The sequence below is a fragment of the Erythrolamprus reginae genome, chromosome 5, assembly GCF_031021105.1.
Source record: "Erythrolamprus reginae isolate rEryReg1 chromosome 5, rEryReg1.hap1, whole genome shotgun sequence".
NCBI classification, from domain to species: domain Eukaryota; kingdom Metazoa; phylum Chordata; class Lepidosauria; order Squamata; family Dipsadidae; genus Erythrolamprus; species Erythrolamprus reginae.
This window is the reverse complement of record NC_091954.1, coordinates 69,476,845-69,501,404: the sequence shown is the minus strand read 5'-3', so window position 1 is coordinate 69,501,404 and position 24,560 is coordinate 69,476,845. Positions and strand designations below refer to the sequence as shown.

Here is a 24,560-nt window from a genome sequence, read left to right as displayed (position 1 = left end):
TAGTTTCATAGGGTGTTCTGTTTCGGGTAGAGGAGTGAAGGGCTCTTCTGGTGATGTATCTTTGAACATATTCAAGGGTGTTAATGTCTGAGATGCGATATGCGTTCCAAACAGATGAGCTGTATTCGAGGATAAATCATATTCATTTTTATTTGGAAGAAATGTCCCATGGATTTTGAATCAGCTTATTATTTAAAGAGTATTTAATATTGTATCCCTATGATGACAGAATAGGAGCAGATGTGATCGCAGAAAACATGTACAGAAATACCTCACCAGCTTTGCTTGGCATTGTATGCTGAAAGGGCATTGCTTATTATTTGCTCCACCTATATATCTTCTTTCTTCTGCAATAAATCTGTATCTGTATATGTTTCCATCAAGCAATGTTAATAAAAGAGGGAGTATAAATACCCTTTTCCCATGCCAAAGTCATAAATCAAAATTTACTTTTCAAAGTCGTTAGAAAATGTTTTCTAAGAGGAAAGCTTTTTGGTATCGTAGTTGGTTTTCTACCACCCCTCGATATTTCAAAGCCAAAGTCAAAATCAGAGATAAACTGGTTGTTATTCCTCTCTACAAACAGAATTCTTCAAGTGACAGCATTCTGAAAGCGGACTTGGTAAATAGTATTTAGCATTAAATAGTAAACACCTAGCAACAATGATAAAGCCACAAGTGATTGCTTCTCCTGTGCCATTAAGAGATTTTAATTAGCACTTTAATCACAGCAGCCTGTAAAAGAGTTACTGCATCTTTTTCCATGTCAATTGGGGAGTGGAATTTGGAACAAATATCGCCATATCTTCTCCAAGTCTGTTGCTTGATCTGAACTATGAATTCAGGGGATATTGCAGCTGAGCAACATTTAGGAACATTTGCCCCCAAACCTTTGAAGTCTCTCCGTGACCAAATGCTCAGAGTCTGAAAAGCTATTTCTGTGGGAGATTGTTTTAAAAATCAATAGTGGTGATTTTATAGATCCATGATGGCGAATCTATGGCACGGGTGCCACAGGTGGCATACTGAGCCATATCTGCTGGCACACGAGCCATTGCCCGAGCTCAGCTCCAGCACACACGTGGGTGCCCGCCAACTGGTTTTTGCCTTGCACAGAGGCACTGGAAGGGCAGAATGCAGCTGCAAGAGCAATCATGGGCTTTCCCAAATATGCCCATGTTAAACCAACACTCCGCAGTCTGCATTGGTTGCCGATCAGTTTCCGGTCACAATTGGTTATGACCTATAAAGCCCTTCATGGCACCGGACCAGATTATCTCAGGGACCGCCTTCTGCTACACGAATCCCAGTGACCAGTTAGGTCCCACAGAGTTGGCCTTCTCCAGGTCCCATCAACTAAACTATGTCGCTTGGCGGGACCCAGGGGAAGAGCCTTCTCTGTGGCGGCCCCGGCCCTCTGGAACCAACTCCCCCCAGAGATTAGAATTGCCCCCACCCTCCTTGCCTTTTGTAAGCTTCTTAAAACCCACCTCTGCCGCCAAGCATGGGGGAACTGAGATACTCTTTCCCCCTAGGCCTTTACAGTTTTATGCATGGTATGTCTGTATGTATGTTTGGTTTTATAATAAGGGTTTTTAACTGTTTTAATATTGGATTGGTATATGCTGTTTTTATTACTGTTGTTAGCCGCCCCGAGTCTACGGAGAGGGGCGGCATACAAATCCAATAAATAAAATAAAATAAATAAAATAATTTTGGGCCTACTGAGTGTCTCCAGGGGGCAGAAGAGGCTGCTTTTATTTATTTATTTTATTTATTTATTCAATTTTTATGCCGCCCTTCCCTTTAGACTCAGGGCGGCTTACAACATGTTAGCAATACTACTTTTTAGCAGAGCCAGTCTATTGCCCCCATAATCTGGGTCCTCATTTTACCCACCTCAGAAGGATGGAAGGCTGCGTCAACCTTGAGCCAGTGTTGAGATTTGAACCGCTGACCTGCAGATCTACAGTCAGCTTCAGTGGCCTGCAGTACAGCACTCTACCTGCTGCACTACGCGGCTCCCGGCTTTTGCCCTCCCCAAGCTCCAAGAAAACCTCTGGAACCTGTAGAAGGTGAAAAATGGGCTTACTGTGCCCATCGGAAGTCTCAGAAAATGGGGAAGCAGAGGAGCAGGGGGGGAGGGCATTGAATATGGGTATGGGCATGTGCACTATTTTGGCACCAGTTTCAGCTTTTCTGAAACTGGCACAATGGCCATGCTGACAGGGAGTGATGGGATTTATTGCCAGCCTAGTCAGAAGATACTAAATTAGTCTAGTGTTCTATTTTTAAATTAGGATATGACATCAAGCTATGCAGTTTGTATTCTTGTATTCTACCCAGTAGCAGCTGTAATTAGGGAAAGCAGTGGGTGCCTTCCTATCCAGTTCCTCCAGGCAATTGCTCATCTATCCTCTACAACTTCTCTTTGCAACTTTTAAAATATTTTTTATTAATGAAGGCAGCCCAGGATATACTGAGCTTACCTGTCACAAACCTCCATACTAAGGAATTCCTTATCCTTTCAAGAATTGCAAATATTTAAGCTGATTTTCTATGTGTGGTGTTTGCCAATTCAGAATTAAAGTGCAGTTTTTCAAGGTGGGTTGAGCAATTCAACTTCATAAAATATTTATCAATGCAGCTAAAATTTGACTGGCCAAGCAGCATGTAAAATAACATTTGAGAGTAGTTTGGAAGATGATGGTTTGTTGAGTTTTGGAAATGGAAAGGAATTCTAACTGAAAGCCCTTCCTGCTCGGCTGCCTTGGCTTTGTTAATGAAAGAAGAAAAACTGTTTATTCCAGAGCTGTCATTGAAAATAAAAGCATTATACGTCAGAAATGCTAAAATTCAAAAAGACAGCTTCTGATGCAACTGAGTGCTGAGTGTTACTAGCTATTTTTTAAACAATAAAAATATCAAGAAAGGTAAGTAGAAATGACAACTCTAAAAACAATCTGCATTAATTAAAAGTTTAGTGAGATTTTGGTGTTTGTTTGTTTGTTTGTTTGTTTGTTTAGATAATTTATATAGCCACCTACTCAGTCACCACAACTCTAGGGGGCTTACAGATGATAAAAATACAATACATAAAAAGTAAAAATAATCAAAAGTAAAAATTAATAATAAAATACAGTGTTACTGCTTCCGCTATGGAAGGAACTAATTTAACAATTTTTCCTGCCACAGATTTGAAGCATTATCTAACTATCCTTCACTCAGTAAAATACTACAAGTATACAGGTATGAAATTTGTGTCCTTGGTGCTGCTTTCCATCCTGCCTTTATTGTGTCTGTTCTGAGGCACTACAAATCACTTGTCTTCCTTCTAAGATATTAATGACAACGTCTACAGATTCTGTTACACTTTTAAACTATGTCAGGACAAAGGTGAAAACACATTGATATCAATAGAGCTTGATATGCTGTTTTATTCAGGCATATCCTACATTTTCCATTGAAAAATGAAATTTTTCCTCAACTGTCAAAATTAACCATGGAAATAAAAGAATAAGATGATGGAGTTAAATATTGATATTTTGGTGTTGCTGTATGTAAAGAATGACATTACTTATCTGTTGGTATGTCTCGGTATAGCTAGGCTATGCTGCCTTCGACATACATCGAGCAGAGAATGTTTAACAGAGCGTGGGTGTGTGATAAAGCCAAAGAAACAAAGACACAGACTTAGTTATGCTTAATAAGTACTATTTACATATAGACAAAAGATAGAAACATTCCATAACAAGCACTAAGCAAATACAATAACATACGCACTAAGCAAATACACTCTCCCCCATCAAGGCAAAGTAAAAATGACTGAGCAGAAATGAGCGTCACGGCGTCATTTGAGGGAAGGAGTACTGGCGCCAACTTATGACGAACCAGCCTAGAATATTTAACAGTCAAAGTGATAGTACACGTTTAAAGTGATAGTACAAATTTACAGTGGCAAACCCTAACAAACATGTACCCTGTACTAACATTATCTTTTCTTTAAAAAAAATTACACTATGGGATAAGTTGGCTAACTTTTCAATTCTTCCATGGAAAAGCTGTAGTGGAATTCTGGCAGACCTGTGAAGTATTGTACATGGGACAATCATGAGACCTGGACCAACTTGAATCTGTCTTAAGGTATGTTCAAAATAGGTTATGTTTGTAGAGATAGAGGCCATGTGGAAGTTGTGTGCAGCAAACTGCCTACCTCAAAAAGGCCTCTCATACCTACATGACCTCACCCATCTTACATAGCCAGGATGATATAAGATAGTATCCCTGGCTGGTATGTGATCTCATCTAGGTTGTATCAACAGGATGTTCTTAAGGATTTGGGAGGAGAATTCACCAATGCTGTTACTTTCTTCAACATTTTGCTGCTTGCAAAACTGAATAAAAAGCAATAAACACTGAAAAGGTGGTCAGACATCTTAGCATCCTGCAATGACTTGTCTCTAACTTCATTATATGTTATGTGACACACAAAAAAACAGTGGTACACCAATCACACCACTGCTGCCTTGGGTTTTTTAATCATAACCGTAGCACATTGCTGTAATTGTCCTTAAAAGTTTAAAATGCAAGGAAACAAATATGACAATGTCAGCAAAGTCTCTTTTTAACAACAATGAAAAGAACTTTAAGATGACTAGAAATTATCTTTTATTAAAGACTTAGGAAGGTCGATAACATAATTTCTCAAGGAATAGATCCTTTCTGCATCTATCTCTCATTATTTTAAAAAAATCAGAAATCATATATTCAATTGCACATATTGAAAATGTGTAAAATTACAAAGCTAGATAAATATTAAGATCTGTGAGACCCCAGAAAAACAAAGATTATATTATACTATACTATTATAGCAACTATTTATACATAATATTACTATACTGTACATATTATATACTATTATGTATTGTATTGTATGGTATTGTATCGTATCCTATCGCATCATATAGAAACATAGAAACATAGAAGACTGACGGCAGAAAAAGACCTCATGGTCCATCTAGTCTGCCCTTATACAATTTCCTGTATTTTATCTTACAATGGATATATGTTTATCCCAGGCATGTTTAAATTCAGTTACTGTGGATTTACCAACCACGTCTGTTGGAAGTTTGTTCCAAGGATCTACTACTCTTTCAGTAAAATAATATTTTCTCATGTTGCTTTTGATCTTTCCTCCAACTAACTTCAGATTGTGTCCCCTTGTTCTTGTGTTCACTTTCCTATTAAAAACACTTCCCTCCTGGACCTTATTTAACCCTTTAACATATTTAAATGTTTTGATCATGTCCCCCCTTTTCCTTCTGTCCTCCAGACTATACAGATTGAGTTCAATAAGTCTTTCCTGATACGTTTTATGCTTAAGACCTTCCACCATTCTTGTAACCCGTTCAATTTTGTCAATATCTTTTTGTAGGTGAGGTCTCCAGAACTGAACACAGTATTCCAAATGTGGTCTCACCAGCGCTCTATATAAGGGGATCACAATCTCCCTCTTCCTGCTTGTTATACCTCTAGCTATGCAGCCAAGCATCCTACTTGCTTTTCCTACTGCCCAACCACACTGCTCACCCATTTTGAGACTGTCAGAAATCACTGCACAAAATGCACATATGACAGGGCTTTCCTCTTTCAGTAGCATAAAGTTAGAAAGTGCCATTTTGCCAATATCAAGATTAGATACAATACTCAAATTTGCATGGACATGTCACTCAGTGTTCCTTTACACTTACAAGCCTAGTCATACAGAATGGAGTTACTGAAAGTTTTTAAGAAAAATGAACCTGCATAAGTAGAATAAATGCCTTCCTTATCTCAGGAATAATTGACCATTCCTTGAGATACAAATGATCAGGTTGCCATTTATTACAGGAGCAAGAAAGAAAAGTTACAATTTTCAGATCACTTATTTCAAGTATTCTTTTGGAGGAATGATTTGAATTTTGCTAAACTAAGAAAAAATTGCTACAGTGGAAAGCATTAGATGTCATTATTCCTTAGCATCAAGATTTCTAAGGAAATATAAAGAAAATCCTCCTTGCTAAAATACGGTGCACATTTAATAAAAATGTAAAAATAATTTGTATTCTATTTGAAATGTTATCTGATAGGCCTTATACATTAAGAATATGTAGCTATGGAACTGAATTTAATATGGATTTGATTGAGACACAATTTAGCAATTCTAAATCCCATTGCCTTAAAATTGAGATAAGCTAGCTGGATATTAGGCAAGAGTCCTTCCACTACAGACCCTGACTATAGAGACTATTGTTTTTTAATTTAAAAATAATCATCTCATATAACAAAACTACCTGCACCAAACTTTGGGAGTTTGGTGCATTAATTTTACTCTGTTGAATCCAACGGTGCTGTAATTTTGCTTCCTTGTTCCCTTTACTGTTTCAGCTTGTAGGAGACAACTCAGTGACAATATCACTGCAATTTTTTCACCTGTATTTTCCCCCCTTGGGCTGTTCTACTGCATAGGAAATTCCCGAACTAGCTATTAAAGCTGAGCATGTTCTTGGCCTTTTGTTGAGACTGAATGCTTGCTGAAAATAGAATCAGATCTTTTTTTTGCCAACATCTATCCTCGCTAGTTTCTCTCCCAAGAGGGCTAGTTTTTAGGATGTTGAAAGGCCTGCACAATATAAAAATTAGCAACCAGCTGCAGTTCCAGGAATCTGGAATGAAATTTAGAAAGGTTGAGGGGACAGGCTTTTGTGACCGGTGACCTAAAAACATCAAGAATATTCATATCTTATCATCACTTTCCCCACTGAACTTGTGTGTGCTTGTGTGTGTTTGCAAATGTTCTGCATTTTCTTTGCTGCTGAACAAGATTCCAGTATCATTTACAAGGTGTCAGCTTTTGCATATCAAAAAAGTTGCAGAATTCTTTATTAGCACCTGTTCTGCCGGGTTCTCTGATAGGAGCCTCCTAAAAATTCAAGGGTACAAATTTCAGACACACACACGTTTGAAAATTCAAAACAATGTTCTTTATCACAAAATTCAAAATAAACAAAGCATTCTTTTTGTATTGCAAAGAGCACTCTTCCCAAAACAACCGGGTAGTCTGTACAATTTTCCTTAAGCAGTCATTAAGTACTTATCTAGCAGCTGTGAAGAAACTTCACACCCCTTCTTCTTTCAACGAAGTGAGACACACACACACGTTGCTCTGCTTTGGTTTCAAAGGCGTGAAAAAGCAACAAAGTCCAGCAACACAAGTTTCCTGACGAACTTCGATCAGATATTCTTCCACAACGGCCAAACCCACATGCTGCTATTTATAGCAGCAGCCCTAATTACTGAAGGCCCACCCAAACACAGGTGGCCTCACTTATTTCCTGTAATATGTTCTTACTTGGTCTCTTCTACGCATAATTCTGTGCTTGCATGGGTCCAAAACATCATCATCTGAATCAAGGGAAGATAAGGGAGATTGACTGCCTGGATTGTGTGCCAAGCCCTCCTCTTCCGAGTCACTCCCACCTTCTTCTTCGTCCGAGGAAACTAAACTCTGAACTGATTCCATCGGCAATAACACAGGCCTGTGACATATTGAATTTTCCCTTGCATCCACCTTCCCATTCCCTGGGGCAGGAGCTGGGCCAGAGCCAACCACAACACCCAACGCTCAATTCATCTGCCCAGATTTTCTTCTTAATTTTATTACTGCTTGGATTTTAATAATGTCCCTTCTCACACATTAAAATTTTAATAACCTCTAACTCTTTGAGTGGTACAACCAGGGGTGAAAAGCTCCCGGTTTGGGTGGGCTGATCAGTCGTCATAGAGCCGGTAGTGATTGCCGCGCACGGCTTTCTCCATCTGCCCAGACACTACCATTTGGGTTATTTTACCCTCTACACATACGCAGAATGCTTTGTGCATGCACAGAGGGTAAAAGGACCTAAATGATGGTGTCAGGGCTGTTGTGAGTGTTCCCTGTCAGCCTTCGAAAATGTCAGATTCAGAAGAGGATGAAGACGTAGAAGCTGTCAATTACCTTGATTTAAGAGAAGCGAAGGAGGATAGTGGTGATGAGACCTTAATAGAAAATCTATCGGACGATAGTATGCATAGTAATTCCTCTGTAGATAATGGGAGTTTAGAGAATAGTCCTTGGTTAAGTGCCAAATTTAGGAGGTCAGAGAAAAGGAGGGACGAACTTCAGGGAAAGAGGTTTTGAAATGCTATTCAGAGTGTGTAAATTAATTAATTACCTCACATCCAGAATTGACCGAAAATGATGGATGCTTTTCTGCAAAGTGAAATAGGCAGAGAAGTGAGTTTTTATATTGCATGATAAAACTGTTTTTAAGTAGCGTGAACCTGACCCAGAGATAAGGAGACATTTGAAGTCGACAGCCTGTTCATTTAGAAAGAATTTGTGACTATTTAGTTTCGCCTGGGAGTTTGGAATGCATTTTGCATGACGGAAATGTATACTGAAGAATTCCAATGAGGAAGAAAGTAAATAAAGAAGTATTATTCTGAAAATGCAAACCTGTAAAGAAAGTATTCTTGGAGCAGCCAGCCAGAGCAAAACAAGAGCTGGTGGGATAAGCCTCACACTGCAATTGCTACCAGCTCTGCAATGACTGATTGCCCTGCATGAATTGGGAACATTTCACCCCTGGGCACAACTATAGGTATTTCTTGACTTATGACAACAATTGAGCCCCAGATTTCAATTGTTAAGTAAAAATTTTGTTATAAGTTTTGACCCACTTTACAACCTTCCTTGCCACAGCTGTTAAGTGAATCATTGCAATTGATAAGTTAGTAACCTTTTTGCTAAGTGAATTTGGCTTCCTAGTTGACTTTGCTTGTCAAATGGTTGCCCAAAGGGATCACATTACTTTGAGACACAGCAATGGTCATAATCAGTTGACAAACATCTGAAGGTTGATCACAAAATCATGAGAATGATAGGTAGTAACTGTGAAAAATGGTAATAAGTCACTTTTTGGGTGATAAGTCACTATTTTTGGTGCCATTGTAACTTTGAATAGTCATTACATGAACTGTTATAAGTCAAGGACTACCTGAATTTATTGATAAAGTTTTTACTGTTATGAATTTATCTGAAATACTTGCAGTTTGCAGTTAAGAAACAGTCAAACCTCTCCAAAATAGATTTTTCCCTGCAACAACTAAAAGAATCTCTTGTGCAAGGCAATTATTTTAACTGAATTTAAATTATTTTATTCAGCTGCTGTCCAACTGACAATGTAACAAAAAAGCAATAATTCAAAACAAATCCACCAAAATAAATAATGAATAAGTAATCATGATAATAAGTATCATTATTACATAAGTAATAATGAATAAGTGATAAAAATAAGATGGGGAATCTGTCCAAAAACAAACTTTGTGAGGTTCTCTAGCCACCCTGGAAGAAGAGCCATGTCTCCAAGGCCCCCTGGAACATTACCAGAGTGAAAGCCACCCAGACTGCATGGAAATCTTTATTCCAGAGAGAGGAACAATGAGTTAGAAGATACACCTTTTGGTTCCTGAACGATGACACTGTTTACTTGAAGTTACCGAAACACACTAACCCTCTTAGTTCATATCAGTCAAGCAGACTCCATACAATATAGACAGTCCCTCAAATAATTTGAATCACACCCATAATCAGACCAGTGATCAATGCAGCTCATGAGGCATCACATTGACTTACTGAGGAATAACTTCACTTCGAGATTTTAATACTGTAATGCTCTCTACATGGGGCTACCTTTGAAAAGTGTTCGGAAACTTCAGATCGTGCAGAATGCAGCTGCAAGAGCAATCATGGGCTTCTCCAGGTATGCCCATGTTACACCAACACTCCGCAGTCTGCATTGGTTGCTGATCAGTTTCCGGACATAATTCAAAGTGTTGGTTATAACCTATAAAACCCTTCATGGCATCGGACCAGAATATCTCTGGGACTGCCTTCTGCCGCACGAATCCCAGCGACCGATTAGGTCCCACAGAGTTGGCCTTCTCTGGGTCCCGTTGACTAAACAATGTCGTCTGGCGGGTCTCAGGGGAAGAACCTTCTCTGTGGCGGCCCCAACTCTCTAGAACCAGCTCCCCCCGGAGATTAGAACTGCCCCCACCCTCTGTGCCTTCCGTAAACTCCTTAAAACTCACCTCTGCCATCAGGCATGGGGGAATTGAGGCATTCCCCCCCTCCCCCAGGCCTATACAATTTATGTATGGTATGTCTGTGTTTATGTCTGGTTTAATAATGGGGTTTTTAAATGTTTTTTAAATTTATTAGATTTGTCATGAATTGTTTTATTGTATGCTGTGAGCCGCCCTGAGTCTACGGAGAGGGGCGGCATACAAATCTAATAAATAAATAAATATGCCAGTTGAAGCTTCCAAGTTGTAGTCAATCAATCAATCAGAATAGAGCTGGAAGGGACCTTGGAGGTCTGCTAGTCCAACCTTCTGCTTGAGCAGAATACCCTATACATTTCAGACAAGTGATTGTCTAGTCTCTTCTTAAAAGCCTCCAGTGATTAAGTACCTACAACTTCTGGAGCCAAGCTGTTCCCCTGGTTAATTGTCCTCACTGTTGGGAAGTTTTTTTCTTAATTCCAGGTTGCTTCTCTCCTTAATTAGTTTCATTGCATTGTTTCTTATCCTGCCCTCTGCTGCTTTGGAAAATAAATTGACTCCCCCCTCTTTGTGGCAGGCTGTCAAACACTAGATCACTGTTATCATGTCCGCACTAGTAATTCTTATCTCTAGACTAACCAAACCTAAAACCTACAACTGTTCTTCATATGTTTTAGTCTCCAGGCCTTTAATCATCTTAGTTGCTCTTCTTTCTATTTTTTCCAAAGTCTCAACATTTTTTTTGGAAGAACTGGTGTCCAAAATTGAACGAAGTATTCCAGTGTAGCCTTACTAAGATTTTATAAAGTGGTACTAATACTTCACGGTCTTCAAGGTGCATTGCAATAGTCAAGCCATTATGTGATTAGGGCATGAATGAAGGCCCCCCAATCTACGAAATAGCACAACTGGTGTATCAAATAAACCAATGCTAATGCCTTCTTGGCCACCGGGGCTACCTACTCATCCACAGATCTGATAATGCACTTTATTATAATTCAATCAACCTAATTGAGTTGATGCTCTAATCCAGCTAAATGTGGCTTATTTAAAAAATCATTGTTAAACAATGATTTAATTCTGTCAGAAAAAAAGCCAAAAAAAATTAAAAATGAAGCCAGAATCCACAAAGAATCCACAGGAAGCAGCTGCGAGAGCTATCATGGGCTTTCCTAAAAATGCCCATGTCACACCAACACTCTGCAGTCTGCATTGGTTGCCGATCGGTTTCTGGTCACAATTCAAAGTGTTGGTTATGACCTATAAAGCCCTTCATGGCATCAGACCAAAATATCTCCAGAACCGTCTTCTGCCGCACGAATCCCAGCAACCAGTTAGGTCCCACAGAGTTGGCCTTCTCCGGGTCCCGTCCACTAAACAATGTCTTTTGGTGGGACCCAGGGGAAGAGCCTTCTCTGTGGAGGCCCCGACCCTCTGGAACCAACTCCCCCCAGATATCAGAGTTGCCCCCACCCTCCTTGCCTTTCGTAAGCTTCTTAAAACCCACCTCTGTCATCAGGCATGGGGGAATTGAGATATCCCCTTCCCCCTAGGCTTATAAAATTTATGCATGGTATGTCTGTATGTATGATTGGTTCCTTAAATTAGGGTTTTTAAAATTACTTTTAATATTAGATTTGTTTATATTGCCTTTTTACTGTTGTTAGCCGCCCCGAGTCTGCGGAGAGGGGTGGCATACAAATCTAAATAATAATAATAATAATAATAATAATAATAATAATAATAATAATAATAAGCTGTTAGAAGAAATACCATGCACACATAAAGTGGAAAAAAGTCTCGTTTAAGATTTGTTTGTGTGTGTTTTGTTTAAAAAAAGAAGTCATTCTTTAGCTGAAAAAGTAAAAGGATATTTCTAAGATGACTCACAAAGATTAATAATATCCAGGTCAAAAATAGAGAAACAAAAAGGTACACAACTTTATCAAAATATTATTACTTTGGTCCTGCTTGTAAGTTTTCCATTGACCTCTGTCTCTCAGTAATGGAAAACAGGAAGCTGACTAACCGAAAGGTTACATTCAGTTGGGCCTTTTTTATATGTGAAAATGGCAGATGATACTGGATCAGTTTAATTTAGCAGGGGAAAAATGGATGAGAGAGAGCATAGTAATAAAATTTGTTTTTATTATTGCCAATCAATACAAAGGGAATTGACACGCTGTCCGTCTTTCACCAGCAGGATAACCCTCTGAAAGCAGAATGGCAATGAGGAAAGGAGACGAAATATTGAGTTTAAACATAGAGCTGTTTCATAATATTAGAGAAAACTAGCCTGATGTTTAAGCATTTTATATGTTGTAAAAGAAAGAAAAATGACAAAAGGACCCATGAAGAAAATGAAGGACGGAAGGTTTTTTTTAAGTTAGCTTTTTACTTTTGCATTGGCTGGTTTATTGTTCTGTATGCTTCTATATTATGATTTTTATGTTTATGTGCAGTATGTGTATATGTTCTGCCGGGCTCTCTGGTATGAGCCTCCCGAAAATTCAAGGGTACAAATTTCAGACACATACACGTTTGAAAATTCAAAACAATATTCTTTATCACAAAATTCAAAAGAAACAAAGCACCCTTTTTGTATTGCAAAGAACACTCGTCCCAAAACAACCTTGTAAAGGCTGTACAATTCCCTTAATCAGTCCTTAAGTACTTAGCTAGCAGCTGTGAAGAAACGTCACAACCCTCCTTCTTCCAACGAACTGAGACACACACACTTTGCTCTGCTTTGGTTTCAAAGGCATGAAAAATCAACAAACAAAAAGTCCAGAAAACAGCAAAGCACGGTCCTGAAGAACTGCGATTAGATAATCTTTCACAACGGCCAAACCAACATGCTGCTATTTGTATCAGCAGCTCTAATTACTGGAGCCCCACCCAAACACAGGTGGCCTCTCTTATCTCCTGTAATATGTCCTCAATTGGTCTGTTCTACGCATAACTCTGCCCCTGCGTGGGTCCAAGACTTCTGCCTCCGAATCAACTGAAGATAATGGAGATGGGCTTCCTGGGCTGTGTGCCAAGCCCCCCTCTTCCAAGTCACTCCCACCTTCTTCTTTGTCCGAGGAAACTGCACTACCTGCCTCTGTCAGCAATAAAACAGGCCTATGACATGTTGATGTTTCACCTACATCCACCTCCACATTCCTTGGGGCAGGAGCTGGGCCAGAGCCAACCACAACAGTATAATTTTTAAACTATATGTACATATGTACACATGCATGTATGAATACTTTTTTGTACAAACAGAGACATTATTCATAATATATAAAGGTTACAATTTATAAACTTTTCATCTGGATTCCACAAGTCAAAAAGGGAAGCCAGATTCATTTAATGACTGCGTGATTCACTTAACAAACTGTGGCAAAAAACTCACCTAAAAATTGCCTTGATTAGGGCAGAAATTTAGGCTCAGTTGTAATCAAAAAGGCACATGGTGGCTAAAACGCTGACCTTGTCAAAAGGTTGGAGGTTCAGTGGTCCGAAGACACCTCCATGGTCATGTGGCCGGCATCACCAAATGCCAAAGGTGCATGGAACACTGTTATCTTCCCACCAAAGGTGATCCCTATTTTTCTACTTGCATTTTTATGTGCTTTTGAACTGCTAGGCAGGCAGAAGCTGGGACAAGTAATGGAGCTCTCCCGGTTACATGGCACTAACCGGGAGAGTGAATAATAATAATAATAATAATAATAATAATTTATTACAAACAATGCTACAGTGGAACAAATCTAATATTAAAAGAGAAAAAAATATAAAACCCATCATTTAAAACCCCCATGCCTGGTGATATAGGTGGGTCTTGAGTAATTTACGAAAGACAAGGAGGGTGGGGGTAGTTCTGATCTCTAGAGGGAGTTGATTCCAGAGGGTCAGGGCCACCACAGAGAAGGCTCTTCCCCTGGGCCCGCCAAATGACATTGTTTAGTCGACGGGACCCAGAGAAGGCCAACTCTGTGGGACCTTATCGGTCACTGGGATTCGTGCGGTAGCAGGCGGTTCCAGAGGTACTCTGGTCCAATGCCATGTAGGGATTTAAAGGTCATAACCAACACTTTGAATTGTGACCTGATCGGCAGCCAATGCAGGCCACGGAGTGTTGTAGAAACGTGGGTGAATCTAGGAAGCCCCACGATGGCTCTCACGGCCGCATTCTGCACGATCTGAAGTTTCCGAGCCAGCATTCGCCACCTAAGTAATCTGGTCCAATGCCATGTAAGGTTTTATAACCAACACTCCTTTATTCCTTTAAATGTAACCTTTATGCTTACCTTTACGTTGTGATCATATGACAAGGGCTACTTGGCTTGTGATCCCATGTCAAGGACTATCATGGGGCTTATCCTCCCTTTTTGCCTTTCAAATAATGTGCTGTCCCTCAATGTAAATATACATTTATTAGCACGTCCATTCTTAATCCAAGCAAAACAGTTATAGGGTTCTAAAATATTTATATGAGTTACTTTCAAAAGAAGCTAAATATAAGTGCATTTTCAAAATCCCCCGAATTTTTTTTAAAAAATTCCATAGCTAAGTTTTTTTTAAAAAAAAAAAACCACAACATTTCCACCATATTTATAAGCTGATTTATCAAATATTAAGAAATCCTTCCTGACTTCCTGTGGAAGGAAATATGAAGTACATTTATATAGGTATGTTCTAAGTATGAAGTAAAATTTATAGGCATTCAATAAGTGCAAAATATATTTAAAATAATGTGCATAAAAGAAAAAGGCAAACCGCTACAAAATATATTTGCATAAAAATGCGATATGCTTCTATTTAGAACAAGAAATGAAAATATTAGAAAATCAGAATGTATCTACACAACGTAAACATTGTAAATGCATAATGATAATGTTTCGTTTTACTTCTCTGCACTATTTAAAAATTACTGACAAACATTTATTGATACTTCAAAATGTAAGCAGTTGTTGCAACAGCAATAGTAATTTCTTGTTACTTGGATAGCCCACTTATATTCCATTTTATAAAGAAAGCACACAGCAGGGGCCCATTAAAAATGATCAAAGCCAGAGGACCTATAGACAATTTGCATAGCAAGATTAATAAAAATGTACATACATATGCATGGTCATATCCTTTCTCCAAATAGCATTATAATTTAATCCACTACTGGCCACATAAAGCACACAAGCAAACAGTTGGAACAAATTCTCAGTAGCTCTCCAATAATATACTTTTCTATATTTTGTCTCCTTCTTCTTCTCATCCTGCTCCAAGCATTCATGTTAAACCCTATAGGGGAAAAATTGTGGTGAATGAAGTGAAGCAAGAAGTTGTGAGCAAGAAAGAAACTAATTACAGCACCATCGGCAGCCTTAATATTTCTTCAATTTAATTTCCCATCCCAAAGCTATTTTTCTTCTTGTATAAAGCAGTGTTCAAGCTTCCTTACATACTTACTTGTATCCTTAACACAAATAAGACCAAGGAGCTTATAGTGGACTATAGAAGAAATAGATCAGACATCCAGCCCATGCTATCAATGAAGACCGAGTGGAGCAAGTGGCGAATTTTAATAAAAGCAATGACAAATAGGCTGAAAAACAGCTTCTATCCCAGGGCAATAACCATATTGAATTCTGCAGTAGAGTCCAATATCCGGTTTTCAATTTCAAATTGTACAGAATGTAAAGGATGTATGTTTGTGTTTTCATTTTTATAGTTCTAATGTACACTGAAGATGGCATTTAATTTCATTGTACTATGTGCAATGACAATAAAATAAACTAAGCTAAATTTACCCATAACATAAAGTAAACTAAATCTACCCTAGTCCTCTAGGCCAGTGTTTTTCAACCAGTGTGCCGCGAGACATGGCCAGGTGTGCCACGAAGAAGGAAGCTCAGGTTCTGGTCTCGCAACTTTTTGCTGAGAGAGAGAGAAAGAAAGCAAGAGAGAGAGAAAGAGAGAGAAAAAGAGAGTGAGGAGAGAGAGAAAGCAAGAGAGAGAAAGAAAAGAGAGAAACAGAAAGCAAGAGAGAGAGAAAGCAAGAGAGAGAGAGAGAAAAGAAGAGGATGGGAGAGAGAGAGAAATGAGCAAAAAGGGGAGGAAAAAAAGAGAAATGAGAAAATGATTGAGACAGAGAATGAGAGGAAAGAGAGAGAAACAAAAGTTTCAAGTTTCAAGTTTAATCAGATTTGTATGCCGCCCCTCTCCACAGACTCGTGGCGGCTCACAGCAATAGCAATACAATGTAAGACAAATCCAATATTTAAATTACTTTAAAAAACACCACAAATTAAAACCAATCATACACACTAGCGTACCATGCATAAATTTTATAAGCCTAGGGGGAAGGAACATGTCAATTCCCACATGCCTGACGACAGAGGTGGGTTTTAAGGAGCTTACGAAAGGCTAGGAGGGTGGGGGAAACTCTGATATCTGGGGGGAGTTGGTTCCAAAGGGTTGGGGCTGCCACAGAGAAGGCTCTTCCCCTGGGTCCCGCCAAACGACATTGTTTAGTTGACGGGACCCGGAGAAGGCCAACTCTGTGGGACCTAACTGGTCGCTGGGATTCGTGCGGCAGAAGGCGGTCCCGGAGATATTCTGGTCCAGTGCCATGAAGGGCTTTATAGGTCATAACCAACACTTTGAATTGTGACCGGAAACTGATCAGCAACCAATGCAGACTGCGGAGTGTTGGTGTGACATGGGCATATTTAGGAAAGCCCATGATAGTTCTCGCAGCTGCATTCTGCACGATCTGAAGTTTCCGAACACTTTTCAAAGGTAGCCCCATGTAGAGAGCATTACAGTAGTCGAGCCTCGAGGTGATGAGGGCATGAGTGACTGTGAGCAGTGACTCCCGGTCCAAATAGGCCCGCAACTGGTGCACCAGGCGAACCTGGGCAAACGCCCCCCTCGCCACAGCTGAAAGATGTTTCTCTAATGTGAGCTGTGGATCGAGGAGGACGCCCAAGTTGCGAACCCTCTCTGAGGAGGTTAGTGACTCCCCTCCCCAGGGTGATGGACGGACAGATGGAATTGTCCTTGGGAGGCAAAACCCACAGCCACTCCGTCTTATCCGGGTTGAGCTTGAGTCTGTTGACACCCATCCAGACCCCAACAGCCTCCAGGCACCGGCACATCACTTCCACTGCTTCGCCAACTTTACAAGGGGTGGAGATGTAAAGCTGGGTATCATCTGCATACTGATGATACCTCACCCCATGCCCTTGGATGATCTCACCCAGCGGTTTCATGTAGATATTAAATAGTAGGGGGGAGAGGACCGACCCCTGAGGCACCCCACAAGGGAGTAACCTAGAGGTCGACCTCTGACCCCCCACTAACACCGACTGCGACCGACCAGAGAGGTAGGAAGAGAACCACTGAAGGACAGTGCCTCCCACTCCCAACCCCTCCAGCCGGCGCAGAAGGATACCATGGTCGATGGTATCGAAAGCCGCTGAGAGGTCAAGAAGCACCAGGACAGAGGATAAACCCCTGTCCCGGGCCCGCCAGAGATCATCCATCAGCATGACCAAAGCAGTTTCCGTGCTGTAGCCGGGCCTGAATCCTGACTGCTGAGGACCTAGATAATCGGCTTCTTCCAAGGACCGCTGAAGCTGGAGCGCCACCACCTTCTCAACAACCTTCCCCATAAAGGGAAGGTTGGAGACTGGTCGATAGTTGTTGAGAATGGCTGGGTCCAGGGAAGGCTTCTTGAGGAGGGGGTGCACAAGTGCCTCCTTGTAGGGATCTGGGAAGGACCCCCTCCCCAAAGAAGCGTTGACAATCTCCTGGACCCAGCTCCGTGTCACCTCCCTGCTGGCCGAAACCAGCCAGGAGGGACACGGATCCAGTAAACAGGTGGCGGAACTCACAGCTCCAATGGCCTTGTCCACTTCATCAGGTGTCACCAGATCAAACTCTCCCCAGACAGGTGGACAAGTACGTGCCCCAGTCACCTCAACTGACTTGTTGTCAGTCGACTCTGTATTCCAATTGGAGTCGAGGTCCGCTCGGATCCGAGCGATTTTATCAGCGAAAAACGTGTTAAAATCCTCGGCACTACTCTGCAAGGGCTCCCCAACTCCACCCTGATTAAGAAGGGAGCGGGTCACCCTAAACAGAGCGGCCGGGCGGGATTCCGCTGATGCAATCAATGCGGAATGATACGCGCATCTTGCCGCCTTGAGCGCCACTTTGTAAGTCTTAACATGTGCTCTTACAAGTGTTCGATCGGATTCGGACTTACTCTTCCTCCATCGCTTCTCTATACGTCTCTTCTGGCGTTTCAACTCCCGGAGCTCCTCGTTGAACCATGGAGCTCTACGTGGTCTAGTGCCGTGGAGAGGTCGCAACGGCGCAATTCGGTCAAGAGCCTCCGCTGCAGCCTTGTTCCAGGCCTCAGCCAGAGACTCTGCCGAACTGTGTACGAGTGTATCTGGAATAACCCCAAGCGCCTTCTGAAAGCCCTCTGGATCCATCAGGCGTCTGGGGCGGAACAGCTTAATCGGTTCCGCCTCCCTGCGGGGAAGGATTGGAGGCAGGAAGTCAAGCCGCAGTAGAAAATGGTCTGACCATGACAAGAGAGAGAGAAGTGACTCTTGATTTAAAGCATATGATAAAAAGCACCCAAAGAATAAGAGAGAGAAAACCCCCAGCCCTCACCTGTTTTTGGAAATGGTTCAAGAGTGTATACACACACACACATGCACACACACACAAGGGGGGGAGGAGACAGGGATGGAAAAAGATAGGAGAATGTCTTAGGGTATCATTTTGTGTCATTTTGGTTGGTGGTGTGCCCCAGGATTTTGTAAATGTAAAAAATGTGCCGCGGCTCAAAAAAGGTTGAAAATCACTGCTCTAGGCCATCTGGAAAGGTATATCTAGGCATACACAATTTAACTTTGATAAAAAGTTTGGTGAGAATCCATCAGTTATGTTTAATAAGAATGTAATACATAATCTCAAATCTTCCAATCCATTATTTTAACTTTCCCAACTGTTGTTATCATAGGTTTATAGGCACTGAACATTGGAATAGAATATTGCTGAAGGGTGATGTTTTAGCCTAATGGGTGCTGTATAAACCTTATTCTTCCTCTATTGAAAGGAAGCAAAGTCTAGGCTCAGTAAGCAAGTTGCAGAATCCATGACCACGTGGAAAATAATTAACTTGATATATAGCATGAAGAAAACGTATAGCAAACTTCCATATAAGGAAATATATGCCTTACTCTCATTCCTTTGCTAATCACCAGTAAACACACAATCCAGGAAAAGGCAATGAATGGAGCTTCCGTTAATTATCTATAGGGAAATCACGAGGAGGTTGCCTTATACAGCGCATGATTGAATGGTAGTTGGAGGATGGCTTAATATATGTGGCGTTCGCGAATTGGTTACTCTGTACCACATGTCAGGAAAAGTGAAATACAATAAAAGGAGAGATCTCAATACAATCAAGGTCATCTCATTGAGAGAATTTTCTCCGTTGCTTCATTTTGATGTGGCAATTATGGCACCCTGTGCCTTCCTAGATGTCGGCCCACTGGGGGAGGGCTGTTTGCCTTCACCCAACAAGATATGCTCCCAATATATGTTGGGATGTGCCAGGTTGGTAGGAGCTTAACTTTGATATAATGCAACACAACGTAATATAATCTTGTTGGACCAGTCCCTGCTCATCCATCATCCCATTTGCAATTGACATTGCCACTGTCCCAAGTCAAAGGCTAGCTGTCTTGCTTCCTGAGACAATCATTGAATAAATTCACAAACATCTCTTTTCCTTCTTGCTTTTAAAAGGGAATATTATATTAAATTCAATAATATATTAACATTTTCCTTACTCTTATCATATCAGCAATCATCAGTTGATTTTTAAAAAGTGTACCTATTCCAACTAATGTGAGATCTTGTCCTTAAAGCACATGGCTGATCGTGATGTGAGAATGAAGTCCCATGTGACAAAATGATAAATGACAAATTCTGGGGAAGAGATATATGTAGCTTTAGTCATCTGTCCATTGCTAAAAATACAGTTCCCAAATGTCATGTTCAACTGCTATGATTTCATGGACATGTATACCTAGTATACTTGACAATAAAAAGGGTTAGCTATTGTCTTCTTCAAAAATATTTTTGTTTGTTTGTTTCCCAGATAAGCTCACAGCCTTTTATTCCATAGCAGCTTCCAATCAAGTACTAACCAGGTCCAAATCTGCTTAAATTTGTACCTTAGACAAGATCAGACAAATTGACTTACTTTTATTAAGTTATTCTGGCTTTTAGCACTATGTGAATGAAGGGAATAAACCTATTTCTTCTTCAACACTGCACATTAATTTATAAATTTCAAACCTGCCTTTTCTTAAAGTAACAATCATTGAATCCCTTAATTAGTTTAGTTATCCCTGGGACTTTTTTTAAAAAAAACCTGAACCTAGTGAGAGATTGAAAATCAATAAAAGAAGGCATTTTATTGAAAATTCAATAAAGGAGGCATTTTTTCACATAATGTGTAGTTAACCTTTGCTATGTATTAATAGAAGTTATGTGATGATTTACAAAACTTTTAGTGCTCATTAGACAAATTAGAAAATCATTTCTCAGGGTAGGAAAAAAACCATCATACAACTTCATGTAATTTGTACTGACAACAACATTTAAAGAATGAGTTTGCTTGTTATTTGGGCCATCTTTATTTTTAAATTAGTAACTATATAAAAAGTATACATTACGGAGGATGTTAGTATTATGTACATAACTGGTTGGGTTTGGCAATATATATGTTTTTTCTGTTGGATCATCCTGGTATATTGAAGGAACGTCACAGCTCCTTTTTGCCTCTAGGCCCAACCCAGAGCCATTTCAAGGCAGTTAATTTATTCATAGCCAACAAACTATGTTCTGTATGTATCACATGTTTTTGCTGAATTTTTAAAATTAAGGGAGACTAGGATACCACTATTTCTGCCTTATTCTGGCCTCATCAGCTAGCCATACTCTTACTGGGATTTGATCCTGGGGCTTCTGCCTTGTAAGGCAGAGAATTAACCTCTAGGCCACCAGATCTGATCCCTTCAGCTTTAGGTTACTGCAGAATTCCCATTTCCTCTGATCAGCTGGGACTCAGAATTCCCATTTCCTCTGATCAGCTGGGCAGAAAATAGATAGGGATGGGGCTAGTCAGAAGTGGTATTTACTGGTTCTCTGAACTATTTGGCATTTTCGTTACCGGTTCTCCGAACTACTTAAAATTTCTGCTACTGTTCTCCAGAAGTGGTCAGAACCTGCTGAAAACGATCTCTGTGCTTGAACTGCTGAAAATAATATTCTGGATTAGACGGGCCTTTAACCTGATTCGATGAGACTTTTCTTCTACTCTTATAATGCTATGTGATACATTATTCTTTTCCCAACAGTCCCAAGCACAGAATTTGCCTTAGCAGACTTCACATTGGTTTGACACTTTTATTGACTATCCATCACAGGGCCAAGAACTCCTTCATAACAGTGAGTCTTAACATCAGTTGAAAGGTGTGGACAGAATTTGTTTAGCTTTAATATTCCTCACTTTATACTGAATTTTACTTTCATTGAATAGAAATACATTTGTTACAGGAATGCCTTCTCTCCTTGTTTCTGTTGATAGCTGCAGTTAGGTTGATTTTCTTTTTCCTCACAACAAAAACTATGTATGCTGCAGTGTTTTTTGTGTCAAGAAACAACTAATGTTGTTGTATGCCATTACTTCCTCCTGTGGCTACATTTTGTAAAAACATTTTATTCCAATCATGTCCCCCACTGACGATTTCAGGAATGAAGTACAACATAGAGGGAAAGGTTTCATTCACATTCACTGTGTTTAAAACCTACTAATAGTGTTGGGCGAACCCAACGAAGTTCGGGTTCGGGTTCGGCGTCCAAATTTTTAAAAGTTTTAACCTGAACTTTTGCCGAACTTTTGAGTTCGGCGCTTGGGAAAGCGCCAGGAAGCGCTGCCGCCCAGCTGTCACCTTCCGGAACAGTCAGGGCGCTTCCCGGCGCTCTCCCAAACCCAAACCCAAACCTTTGCCAAACCTCTGGGTTCGGTGTTTGGGAAAACACCAGGAAGCCCCGCCGCCCAGCTGTCACCTTCCAGAACAGTCGGGGCGCTTCCCGGCGCTCTTCCAAACCCAAACCCAAACCCGAACTTTTGCCGAACTTCCAGGTTTGGCATTCGGGAGACCGCTGAGAAGGGCCCCGTCTGTTTCTGAAGGTGACAGATGGGTGGCAGCGTTTCCCAGAACAGCCATGGAGCTGTCAGCCAGTCGGGAGGCGCAAAAAGAATTGGGGAATTCCACGAGGGGATTCTAGGGGCAGAGCTTTGACGTCACTGAGACGTACTTCCTGGAGTCCCCTTTTCAGCTGGGCAGGAAGGACATTTCAGTGACGTCCAAGCTCCACCCCTGGAATCTCCTTGTGGGATTCCCCACCTCCTTTTTCGCCTCCCGAATGGCCGACAGCTCCTCGGCTGTTTTGGAAGGTGGCAGCTGGGCAGCGGCGCTTCCTGGCACTCTCCCGTACCCGAACCCGAACTTTTGCTGAACCTTTGCAAAAAATTGGGTTTGGGTTCAGTATACTGAACCGCGCAAAGTTTGGTACGAGCCTGAACTTTGCATGTTCGGTTTGCCCAACACTACCTACTATTTATTATGCATGTTCCATCATTAGCAATTACTACAAATTTTTCCAAAGTTTGTCACTCCAATGACATTTTACAAAGGAGACAGGTTCATTAAAGGAAAAAAGTCCTCAAATCATTCTCTCTGGTTTAAAAAATATGTTTATGGAAAATGAAACTGTTCCTAAGATATAACTTTGCTTATTTGAATATACAGTATGTTTTTATTTGTGTAATAATAATAATTTTACATTTTAATTCTACACATGCTTATAGTTGCTTGAAAATAAATATTGTAACTATGTAAAGACTGTTTCTGAATAGGCATGCAATGGATTGTCCTTTGGATGCATACAAGATTGCACTGTAGTCTTTTCTTCTTTTTTAAAATAAAATTAATTATTATTTATTTATTTGTCGAACAAGTATAGGATTGTAGTTGTATAAGCATAACTTTAGTAGAAAGTAATGATAAAAGAAGAAAATAGGACAGTAGGACAGGGACAGTAGGCACTATGGTGCGCTTATGCACACACACACCCTTACAAACCTCTTAGAAAAGGAAAGTGGTCAACTGTAGACAATCTGAGATTAAAGATTTTGGGGTTTGAGAAAGAAACCACAGAGTTGAGTACAGTGGTCCCTCGATTTTCGCGATCTCAATCTTCGCGAAACGCTATACCGCGATTTTTCAAAAAATAATAAATTAAAAATACGTCCGCGGTTCTCTCTCTCTCTTTCCTTCTCTCTCTCCTCCTCCACTTGCCCACGAGAAGAAAAAAAGCAACCTCTGCCGGGCAGCTCCCCTTGTGCCCTCGCTTTGTGCCTGCCTCTTGTCCCTCTCTTTTGGGGATTTTTTTTTCTTTTCTTTTTTCGCCTTTGGTATCCCATTACTGTAAACCTGCCGCTTGGCCGCCGCCGAGGAGAAGCAGAGGGGGTGGCTGAGGAGGCGGAGGCGTAGCAGCGGCAGCAGGCGAGCTTGGAGCCTTGCTTCAAGGGGGTCAGACGCAGCCTCGGCGAGCCGAAGGTTTCCGCGGCTCTGACCCAGAGCAGGAAGGGCTGGTGGGGGTGGCGAATCCACCTCCCCAGCCACCGGCTCCACCATCTGCGCATGTGCGGCCATGGGGAAAAAGGGCGCGTATGCGCAGATGGTGTTTCCACTATATCGCGAAAAATCTATTATCGCGAGAGGTCTTGGAACGTAACCCTCGCGATAATCGAGAGATCACTGTAGTGCATTCCAGGCGTTGATCACTCTATGATATCACTCTATCATATACAGATGATATATACCATTTTAGATAATGTGTAAAACAAATACTACAGCCATGATATCAATTGTAGCCCTTTCGTTAATTTCACTTTCTAATTTTATTTAATGGTTAGCATATAAGTCAATTTCCTTCAAATAATTTTTAATCCAATGCTTCCTTCTTTGAAAAAAAATACCAAGTTATTAATATGCTTTTTAAGATTTATCTGCAGGTCCCCACTCCATTCTGCCCTCTTTTAACATATACTTTGCTTTATTTTTTACCTATTATTTACCAAATCTGTATTATATGGCTCTTGATTTAAATTAAAGCTTAAAATGTAATCCTGCTTCTTTATATGATAAATCTTTATATTTTTGGTCAGCTACAAGGGCGGCATATAAACTTAATAATACATATTTTCTCTTCTCAGGTAGTCCCCAACAAATACACCATATAGCAGAGGCGGCAAACTTATGGGGGGT

General features: G+C 40.6%; 1 long non-coding RNA gene across 1 annotated transcript in view; it reads right to left on the bottom strand.

The window, feature by feature from the left end:
- Window positions 1-15,037: 15,037 nt before the first annotated feature.
- LOC139168452 (uncharacterized) overlaps window positions 15,038-24,560 on the bottom strand; it is a 61,680-nt gene continuing 52,157 nt past the window's right edge. Inside the window, exon 5 of the long non-coding RNA XR_011559293.1 lies at window positions 15,038-15,432. This is a non-coding gene — a long non-coding RNA (uncharacterized lncRNA). The remainder of the gene's footprint in view (window positions 15,433-24,560) is intronic.